This window comes from Aythya fuligula, chromosome 7 (genome assembly GCF_009819795.1).
Source record: "Aythya fuligula isolate bAytFul2 chromosome 7, bAytFul2.pri, whole genome shotgun sequence".
NCBI classification, from domain to species: domain Eukaryota; kingdom Metazoa; phylum Chordata; class Aves; order Anseriformes; family Anatidae; genus Aythya; species Aythya fuligula.
Genome location: NC_045565.1, coordinates 7,468,979 through 7,478,827, shown reverse-complemented (window position 1 = coordinate 7,478,827; position 9,849 = coordinate 7,468,979).

The following is a 9,849-nucleotide window of genomic DNA, read 5'->3' as shown; positions in this document are numbered from 1 at the left end:
TACACAAAATATAAAAAAATCCATTTTGTATTCCAAGTGATAAATGCAAGCCAGACCCAGGCTGGTTGGGCAAACATTGGCAGAAAAATGGCAAAACACTGAGCAGAAGCTTACCCAAGCAGGCCACAGGAATTCATTTGGGACTGATTAGAAACCATGAAGACTGAAGTACAAGAATTAGTGAAAACCAATGAAAGCAGAAGCCAGCAGTCAGTAGCTGTCTGCCAAGAGGCGAACAGGCTCCCTGTGTATGCGCTGCCTGGAAAGGTAGGACCGGAGGTTTCAAGCAAGGAAACAAATAGCAGGCTATCTGAGGGGATCCTGCAACTGCAGCCCCAATCTCACTACTTTGGGTATGATAGTAGACCTGAGGTAACGGGCCATATGTCCAAAATCAACAGTAATGACCCAGCAAATGCACTCACAACACAGTCCCATGTTTAAATCAGAATCAGTTCCACCATTCTTCAGCAATTACAACTTTCCTAGTTAAAAGCAACCAGTGCATTTGGCTGCCTGCTTGTAATCACAGGTCACACTGCAGCATATGTGGAAGGGTATTCATAAACAACGTGGAAAAGGGGCTCATGAAGTCTGATGACAAACTTAAGATAGTAAAGAACAACAACAACAAAAAAAAAAGCCTTCAAGATAGTGAAAAGAAAGGCTGATTGCATAGAAGTGTGTGGGAGAAGCTACACGAGTGAGTAACACAATGTTAAAACAATATATCACTGTAACATAAGATGATGTGGAAACACAACTCTAATTTCACAGAAACGATGATGAGGAACATTCCTAAACATTTTGATTCAGGAGTGAGATTTTAGGATTAGGCAGGATATAACATCGGCTCAATGCACAGTCAAAAAACAAAAACTAATATCATTATGCTGCTGTCTAGATCCATGCTTTGTCCAGAATTTGGATACTATGTGTAGTTCTGGTTCTCTGCACCCATTCTTCAAGAAGATAGACTGATTCAGGAGAAAGTTCAAGGTGGGGCATCAAGAATGGCCAGTGTTTTTGGAAGAGCCCATTCCTTTACACATGGAATGACTGCATAAACTGATACTTCCTCATCTAGAAAGAAGTCGTCCAGGACAGCATCAGTTGTCTATAAACTTACGAGTGGCAAGGAGACTGCATAGCAAACAGCTGCAGCCTGACTTCCAGCACAAGACCTGAGGGTTACAATAAGGCAGCACGTTCAAGAACATACGGCTTTGTTTTGTTTTGATGCACTGTTTATTTAAACCATGCAATTCACGAACTCTGGATGTCATGGATGTGAACAGTTCACATTTGGTCAAGGGGAAGATGCTCAAATTCGTGGAAGAAAAGTTCACTGAGCTACTCAGCACTCAGAAACAATATGGGGCTTTGCAGGTTTCTTGAGTTACAGATGCTGGTAGTTTTTTGTTTGTTTGTTTGTTTGTTTTTAATCATCCTTCTTACATTTTTACAAAACAAGTGCTACGTGAGCACAAAACTGTGAAAAAGAGCATCCATGATGCACAATTAAAGTTATTCCTTTTTAGAGCATTTTAGTAGGCACTTCAAGTTCTATGCCCTTCAACAGGTTACAGCCCCAAAACATGCTTTAATTAATACCATAAAAACTCTGTAGTGGAAACAATATTTCACTTTTGTCTTCCGCAGGGACCACCAAAAATAAGCTACTATTTTTGTCCTTTCACCTAGGAATTTTATGTGAGATGAGAGCATATTTTCAGCCACTACATAATTAATTCAGGATTGAAGACATCAGAAAAAAAAAAAAAAAAAAAAAAAAAAAAAAAAAACTTCATTTATTGGATTTTAGTCCTCTAGTTTGCATTGTAAAGGTGTCATATGACCAAAAGGTCTCTCAGCATAAATCGTGAATTGAACTCTTATTGTGGAAAATGATCCCAAAATAGGAAAGTGCACCTATTTCAAAGCATCATCTGGCAGGAGAATACTACTTACAAAATATTTTTTGTAATGTATGAAGGTACTAAACTGCTCCAGCAAGTCATATTTATATATTAAACTAAAATAATATTTGAATCTCCATTGGGGCTGGACTTTCCCACCTTCCTTATAAGTTTTTTAAGCTGCTTATTGAACTGGTCCTACAACAGTCCCACACATTGCTTTACCAGTGTCCCCTTTTGATTCTCAGACTGGTAAGGAATCTCAGCCTATTTAAAAGTTTTCCACAGCTTCACATAAGATCACACATTGCAAAACGTGTGCAGGAGCAGCCTCCTCAGCACTTCTCTTACCTGTTTGCCTCCTTATGCAGTCCCGTGCATGATGAGAGCACCTTCTAGCCCATATTCAGTCCCATACCCACCAAAACCCTTGGCCTTTTCAGCAGCAAGGCCATTCACCCAGCCTGTGCTCATATTGGTGTTACCTTAGATACTGAGCATGGCACCTCTCTTGTGGAACTGCATTAGCTTTCTATTGGCTCCTTCCCCAAAAGTTTCTCAAGACCACTACTGCCCCGGCCCCCAAATTTAGTGCAAACTGCATATTTGCTAAGGGTGCACTGTGCTTCATCTTCCAAGTTGCTGGAAGATAATGAATACCAGGTGCTTCACTCTCATCTAGGTGTGAGGTGGACATCTGGATTGTCATCACTACCCTTCGATCCTGGTATTTCTGGTGATTTTCAGTCCACCTGGCTGCCTGTTTGTCAGGCACATACCTTTTCCCAGCTTCCAAACAAGAACACCATAGGAGATCCTGTCACAAGATCTTCTAAGCAAGTTTGCGTTCCTTGCTCTCCCCTCAACCACACAGTCATTTCATCACAGAAGGCAATCCAATGGACAAGCACAATTTGCTCTCAATAAATGTAATAACTGTCCTTCGTTATCCTCTTGCTCTTAAAATCTTTTGAAATAGAAAAAAAGAGGATGAGTCCATGGCTTTCCTAGGGACTGGGATAAAGCTGAGCAACCTGTAGCTACCCAGGTCACTGTTCTTTGCTTTCTTAAACATTGATGCAACCTTGCCTTTTTTTTTTTTCTTCCCAGTTGTAAACAATTTCTCCCAATCAACATTACTTTTCATAGACTGCAGACAGCTGCCTTGCAGTCACATCAGCCAACTCTTTCAGCACCCTCAGAGATAGCACATTTGGTCCTGTGGGTTTGAAGTATCCAGATTCCATACCTTAACACTCAGGCTGTTGTTGCTCTGCTGCTGGCTGCCCCTCCTTCCCAAAAATGTGGCACACTGTGTTCACGTGAACCCTGTTATTCTAATGGGGAGACAGTTTTTAAAGCCATCCAGCTCACATTCTGATAACATGGCTAACTCTCTGCTGCATGGAAAATAACAAGACAGTGATCAGAAAGTTATCAAAAGAATCTGCAGGAAGTGTGTTTTCTTATATATGCACTTTATGGATTCTGTATTTTCAGCCTCAAGCGCAAAACTAGCTGCTCATGAAGCAGTCACACTGCTGGTTTCTAGCATGTTCTCTGATCCACTTTCTGTTCTGCTCTCCATAGAGTAGACAGTCTATCATTTTAGTACGGCTTCAGTTTTTACCTTAGTAACATCATATACCACTAGAAATGCACATTTCCTCAAGTGGGAGATGACAGTATAGCCCACAGGGAGAAATCTGGCTCTGAGGGAACCTTCATGTGGATTTGACTGGATGTTTCATTTACACAAAGCTTTTGCAGCTTTTCAAGAAACCCTCAAAGTGCAGGGATCTGTGGGGAAAAGTCCTGCATCTGTTTGGGTTGCGTATTTGCATTGCCTTCCTGTTCCTGTTTTCCCTCTAGCGTGAAGGCATCATGGTTCCTAGCACCAGCCCACACATATCACACCCTGAATCACAGGATGAGAACACGGACCAGAGTTCAACTCCAACAAAGACACATGCTGGCAGAACAGGGTTCCATGAGATGTCTGCTAGAAGCCTGTTGCCCATTTGGCTTTGGGCTTCCCTGGAGATGTACATCTAGAAGTGTGTTTTGCAGCTGATGAGCAATTTTGATCAATGTTAACTAAGGCCATTTACATTGTGGAAAACATGTAACATTTGCTGTCTTCACAGAAGAAAAAGAAAGCTTTTGCATTCCAACATCTGACTGTAGACCAGACAGCTAAAATATTAGTGCATTATTTACACATTGAAGTATATTTGTCCATTTATTGCAAAGTCCTTTGATAAATCTGGGTGCTTCATTAATAATAATGCAAGGAGACATTGTGTTCGTCTTAGAAAATGAGCTATTCATATACACTGAGATTAATTTCTACATAATTACATACAGGGGACAGATGCCAAGGACTTAGAAGAATATTGCTGTACACAAGCCAACAAAGATCAGGGGAAATTTGAGACAACTCCTGAGGGAATCTGATGATGCAAAAGATGCACCTTTAATGAGCGACTTAACTGCAAGTACCTCAACATGAAAGACTGATGTCAAGGACTGCAGCAGACATTCATACGAATGCTCCACAGAGTAGGGAGTTCTGTGCCAATAAGCTCACTTGTACTCTGCTTGTAAATCCAGCTCCAGCTTGTCCAACCACTCAGCTGCTTCCAGTAACTCCAGGTTTGGCAGTATTTGGGAAAATGATTTTGGGTTCTTTTTCACATCATGCAAAGAAGGGAGGTGGTGGTGGTGGATTTTCTACTGCCCAACTCAAACTGGAGTTTTATAGTCTTGAGAAGAGGAAAGGCACTCCAATCTCTGCTAGGTCCTAAAATAGTGCATCAAAAAGCTTAAGAAGTCTGGGCTGGCCAGTTTAATTTCCATTAGAGGACACATGGTGGACATACTTCAGAGTAGTGTTCTCTATTTATCAGAAAAATAAAGGATGAAAAATAATGTGTTTTTTTTTAAAAAAAAAAAAAAAAAGAAGACAAAAATGAAGCACAAAATACATGGCAAAAATGGAGCACAGTCTCACCTTTTCAGCTGGTCACCATATATATTTATTTTATCTCCCTTCTCTCCTCTTCTTTAGATTTTACTTGTCTCAATGTCTTTTTTCCATGGAAAGTTTATGGTTTGTCATTAATTCTGCCTTTCACATCCAGTTTGCTCAAGAAATAGCACAATACACTTCTACGTTATTTCTTGCTTCCTCATTCCCCAAAGAGAGAGTTTGCAATGCCTTTATGCTTGATGGGGAAGACAACATTGACAGGGTTAAACATGAGGGTTTGGGTTGAGCTCTTTTCTTTCAACAGGAAGTGACTGAATATCTGCTTGCTTCTTATATAAAAAAAGGAGAAAAAAATGAAAGGTTTTGATGTGCTCTCTTCTACCTTTGATTGATACTAAAAATCACGGAAGTCTTGGGAACTTACAGTTTTTTAATGCATAGAAACACATGTCAGATCCTGGCGGCTGTGCTGTAATCCAGAATTTGCTTAGCCAGCTTCCAGAGGACTTTTGCTGCCTGTAAAACACCTTCTCAGCTCAGTAGCTCAGCTACTTCACTCAGCTACTTCATTCTACCTTAGGCCACAAGATCAAAGCATCAGGAACAAATCAGATGATCTCTTTACAACTTCAGGGTAAACCTAGCTCACTGTAAAGCTGCACGAAGCAACGAAGACCTGTCCACTTGTTTTCTACACCAAGCAAAGCTCAGGAGATGCAAGGATACTCTCTCATGTATGCACAGAGCAACATGGGCCTGAGATAAGCTGTAGGGCAGAACTGCAGCTTCCTACCAAATCTTGTGTCAGATTTCAGCATATAAACCAGACATCAATAGTTGGGTGTTTGTGCTGCTGGACCTCTAATTTCCAGCCACAAGTGACAGGATGAAACTCAGTAGGGAGGAACAAAACATCCTGAATCCATCTAATTCCATGTTTCTGCTCAGGGTCAGCCATGAGTGGACAAGTCTTAAGTCAGTCCCAGTGACACAATTCCTGCAGGTTGTTCATGTACTGCCATGGTTAAGGGAGGGTGGAAAAAGACTTAACACAGATTTGGGACCTGCTGTTCCAGAAGGAAAACAAATCACAGGTGAGGCTGTCACTGGCAGGTGTGCCATACAGGACCTGGGCCATAAGGAAACTGGATAAAACTGAAAAGAAATGGGGAGGGAAAAAAAAAAAAAAAAAAAAGTAAAAATCACTAGGTGACAAGAAGGCAGAGTGCAAATGACAGGTGCTAGAGGCTGCTTTTCTAAGCAGCCAGATCGTGGTCAGGATATCTGCTGCTGCCATTGTCTCTTGGGTCACACCATCACTGCAGTCACCTTCTGAAAACCAACAGAAAACCAAACCCCAAACAACTCACTCAGAAACCAGAGACATAAAGGCTGTGGCAGAAGATATTTCTGGACCATCAAAGAGGATGATATACCTAGAGGCTAAGTCTAAAACCAGTAGAAAATGCCTCATCGCCTCATCTTTTTCAGTTATATGAGGCCTGCCAGAGACATTGCAGCTTTATGTCATGATTGAGCCCTTCTATACACACGTCCCTACTACTTATTTCTGCTATTAAAAGCTCTTTTATTATCATACTATCTTTCTGTCAGGGTTTTGTGAATTACATTTTAATCCAACAGCACTTGGTTGTATGAACAATTAATGAGGGATGTACGTTATACAAACCTCATATTTTACTGATGAAGTACTTTGAACAGACTGTATTAAGATTGAAGCACTTAATAATTATTAAGAGGCTAGTTACGGGCTTGATACATTTCCACGGTCTGTAAGAAATACTACTATGCATCAGCCACACATGTACACAACAGGACTGTAGCCCCCTTTGAAATGAGAAAGTCACCTCATTTGGCTATTTTACTGGGAAGGGTTTTTTTTTTTTTCAGGTGTCATCTGCCCATAGTTATCGGTGAATGTTTGTCATACGTTTTCCAGGACAAAGCATTTCAGCAAAAGCTCTATTTCTGCAAGGCACCACTTTCATTCCATAGCTTTACAGGGGATTTTTCAGCACCTTGTACTTGTGGTTTCTGATAGGACACGAGGCCAAAATCCATGTGAATTCAATTACCTGGGGAAAAAAATAGTTTCAGCAGTGTATTTGTTATTATGACATTGCTACAAGGGAAGGGAAATGAGGAATTAAACAGGCACCACTCAGCCACATCTCTAGAAGTGAATATTGACCAAGGTTCAATACGTCACTGACAGCAAATCGAAGGTCATTCCCATCAACAGTTAAGTCGTGTCAGAAATTGATATGCTGAATATGAAATGTCTCAGCAGGAAGAGCCAAGTTACAGAGAAATCTGTTCACCTTTCTAATCTGTTCAACAGCACAACAGACATTGAGAAAATGGTGCAGCACATATTTAAGCAAGTTTCTGTTATGTCCTACTGTCTGCAATACCGTTTTGTGTCAGTATTATTTTTGCTTCTGTAGCACTAGTAATGTGCTAATCCTGTGACATTATACTGTCCTGAGCAGACTGCCAGATCATGCATCAATATAAGGCAATCAGCAGCTCTTAGAGCACATCTTTTAGATGTTTAAAATATATATGGAAAAGAAAATATTAAGTTGTATTATGTCATACTACATAATATTTAAAACAATGCTGGTTTAGTGTAGCAGGACCTTTTTTTTTTTTTTATAGTATTCTTGGTACCTTTCCTCATCAACAACCAACATGCTGACATGTTAAGCACAAAGCCCTAAAACACAGAAAAACATTTATGATTTAATTCAATAAGAAATAAAAACTTCTCACTCAGTATCTGCTTGTGTGTATATAACAGTCACATCATAGTACCTACCAATAACTGTGTTATTTTACAAGCGTGGCTTTTGCTAATTGTCCACTCACCTCTCCCACACTTTCTAAATTTGTCACGTTTAAGATCTGGTCATAATTACGAGAAATCCACTATGCGGTCACATCTCTGTATAGAGCAGTGTTGTCACAATTTGTGATTACTAGAAAATAGAATAAAATTTTTGCTGAGACAGTAAAATACAGAAAGCCACTCTGAAAGTCTATTTAAAAGCTCTTTCTGTTTAATCCAGGGCTGCAGCCTGCACAGCGAAGAAACTGAGGTCACTCCATGCTCCGTATATATAATTCATGCATTAAAACCAAAAACTAAACATAACCCAAAGTCAACTCCCTCAGGTGCCTGAAGCTTTTTCCCTGTAACAGATCTCACTTGGCATCCTCTCAATATCATCCTCAGCTCCTAGCCCCCGGTGGCAGCGCACTGCCTGCCTGGAAAACAGTTTCAGCACCCTCCTCTACCCCCAACAAACGAAGAAATTCGGCTTTTCACGGCAGAACATAACTAAAACCGCGTTTCACGAGCTCCCTCTGCTGTCTATTAACCAAAATCCTGGTGCGGTTAAAAGGGCGCTTTCGAGAAAGCACAGCCAGATCCTGTAAAGTCCTTGCTCATTCGCTAGTATTTTAAAGAGAGAAAATGTGACCTCTATTAAAAGAAAACTGAAATTATTTTCAAAGTCTGGACCTATCCTGGGATAATTCAAACCCGACCAGATCAAGACCCTGGTCCCACTATGTCAAGTACTAGTCCAAACGTAAAAATTACTTTTCCAAATAACAGCAGAGTCAAATGAATGAAAAAGCGAACAGAAACAGAGATGCTGGCTCCTTCACAGGAGCTGCTACCAAACTGACACATAACTTTGCAACTCCACACCCCTTCTGACTCTTTTTACATCTCCTGGAAACTTAAATGGAGTGCTACAGACCGTGCCTGTCCCTTTCTTGGTTAGCATAATGACTACAGCCAGCCTTCCACATTCAAGCAATTGCTGGTGTTTTCCTGCAACCATTTCCCAGGCTAAATCTTTGCTCGTTCATGATATAAACTAGAATAAAGTTCTCAAAAAATAAAATAGAAAAATAATCCACGAGTGTGATGGGATACTTGCACCAGAACTAAACCTGTATTTGAAGGCAAGACATCTTTGGCCAGCTGCAATCTAAAATACCAGTTGGCAGTAGAACTGCCTGTCCCTGTTCAAGAGAAGTCAAGTATGAACCCAAACTGCACAAGCCACTGTTAGCTTGGTTCTGGACAGGTCTCTTGGTCTTTCCTGCATCCTAGGAGAGAGATCCACAAAACAGAAGGTTCGCCACTGCTACTTAAAAGCTCATCCTTAAGTTTTACTTATCAGCAGTTTGATTCTCAATTTTGATTATTTTCCTCTTCTGTAACATGTTTTTTCTTCATCTTTACAAGTCACCTTGTGGGCTGATGTAACTCCATAACATTAGTGGGGACTGTTAGTGTTAGGTCAGAGGTTGGACTTGATGATCTTGAGGTCTCTTCCAACCTAGAAATTCTGTGATTGTGTAATATACTTATCCTAACCTAATTTCTTTTGTAGCCTTCAAACTTCTTTTCCTGAGGGGAGAAGGAGTTTGTTCTGAGCAAACCAGCATAAGAATTAGGTCTGAAACTTCAAGGTCTAGATATATTCAGGACAGAAAGATTTACAGACCAGTTTTCATAGACATGCTAGCTTTGCATCCATACTCCAAAATAGTCTTAGCATGTACAAGTTCAGACATAAACCTCAAACTGAAAGTCCAACTAAGAGTTGATATCTCACTGTTTTGAAACATATTTTTGTCTATTCTTTCCACTTAATGTTTCCCCCACCACCACCCCCTCAGGTATTTTATTTACTAGACACCTTTAAGCCTACCAACCTTAGTTTTATTGAAGATGTCAAAATTCTGCAGAACAGAAATGTATACTAACAACCTCTAGTGTAAGAAAGGTTCCTAATGAATAGTATTTTCAGACTAAAACAACAGAAGATATAGAAAAGCATAATTTCTTAATATTACAAAGTTGCTTATGTGGATATTTCAGCAGTGACACCTGAG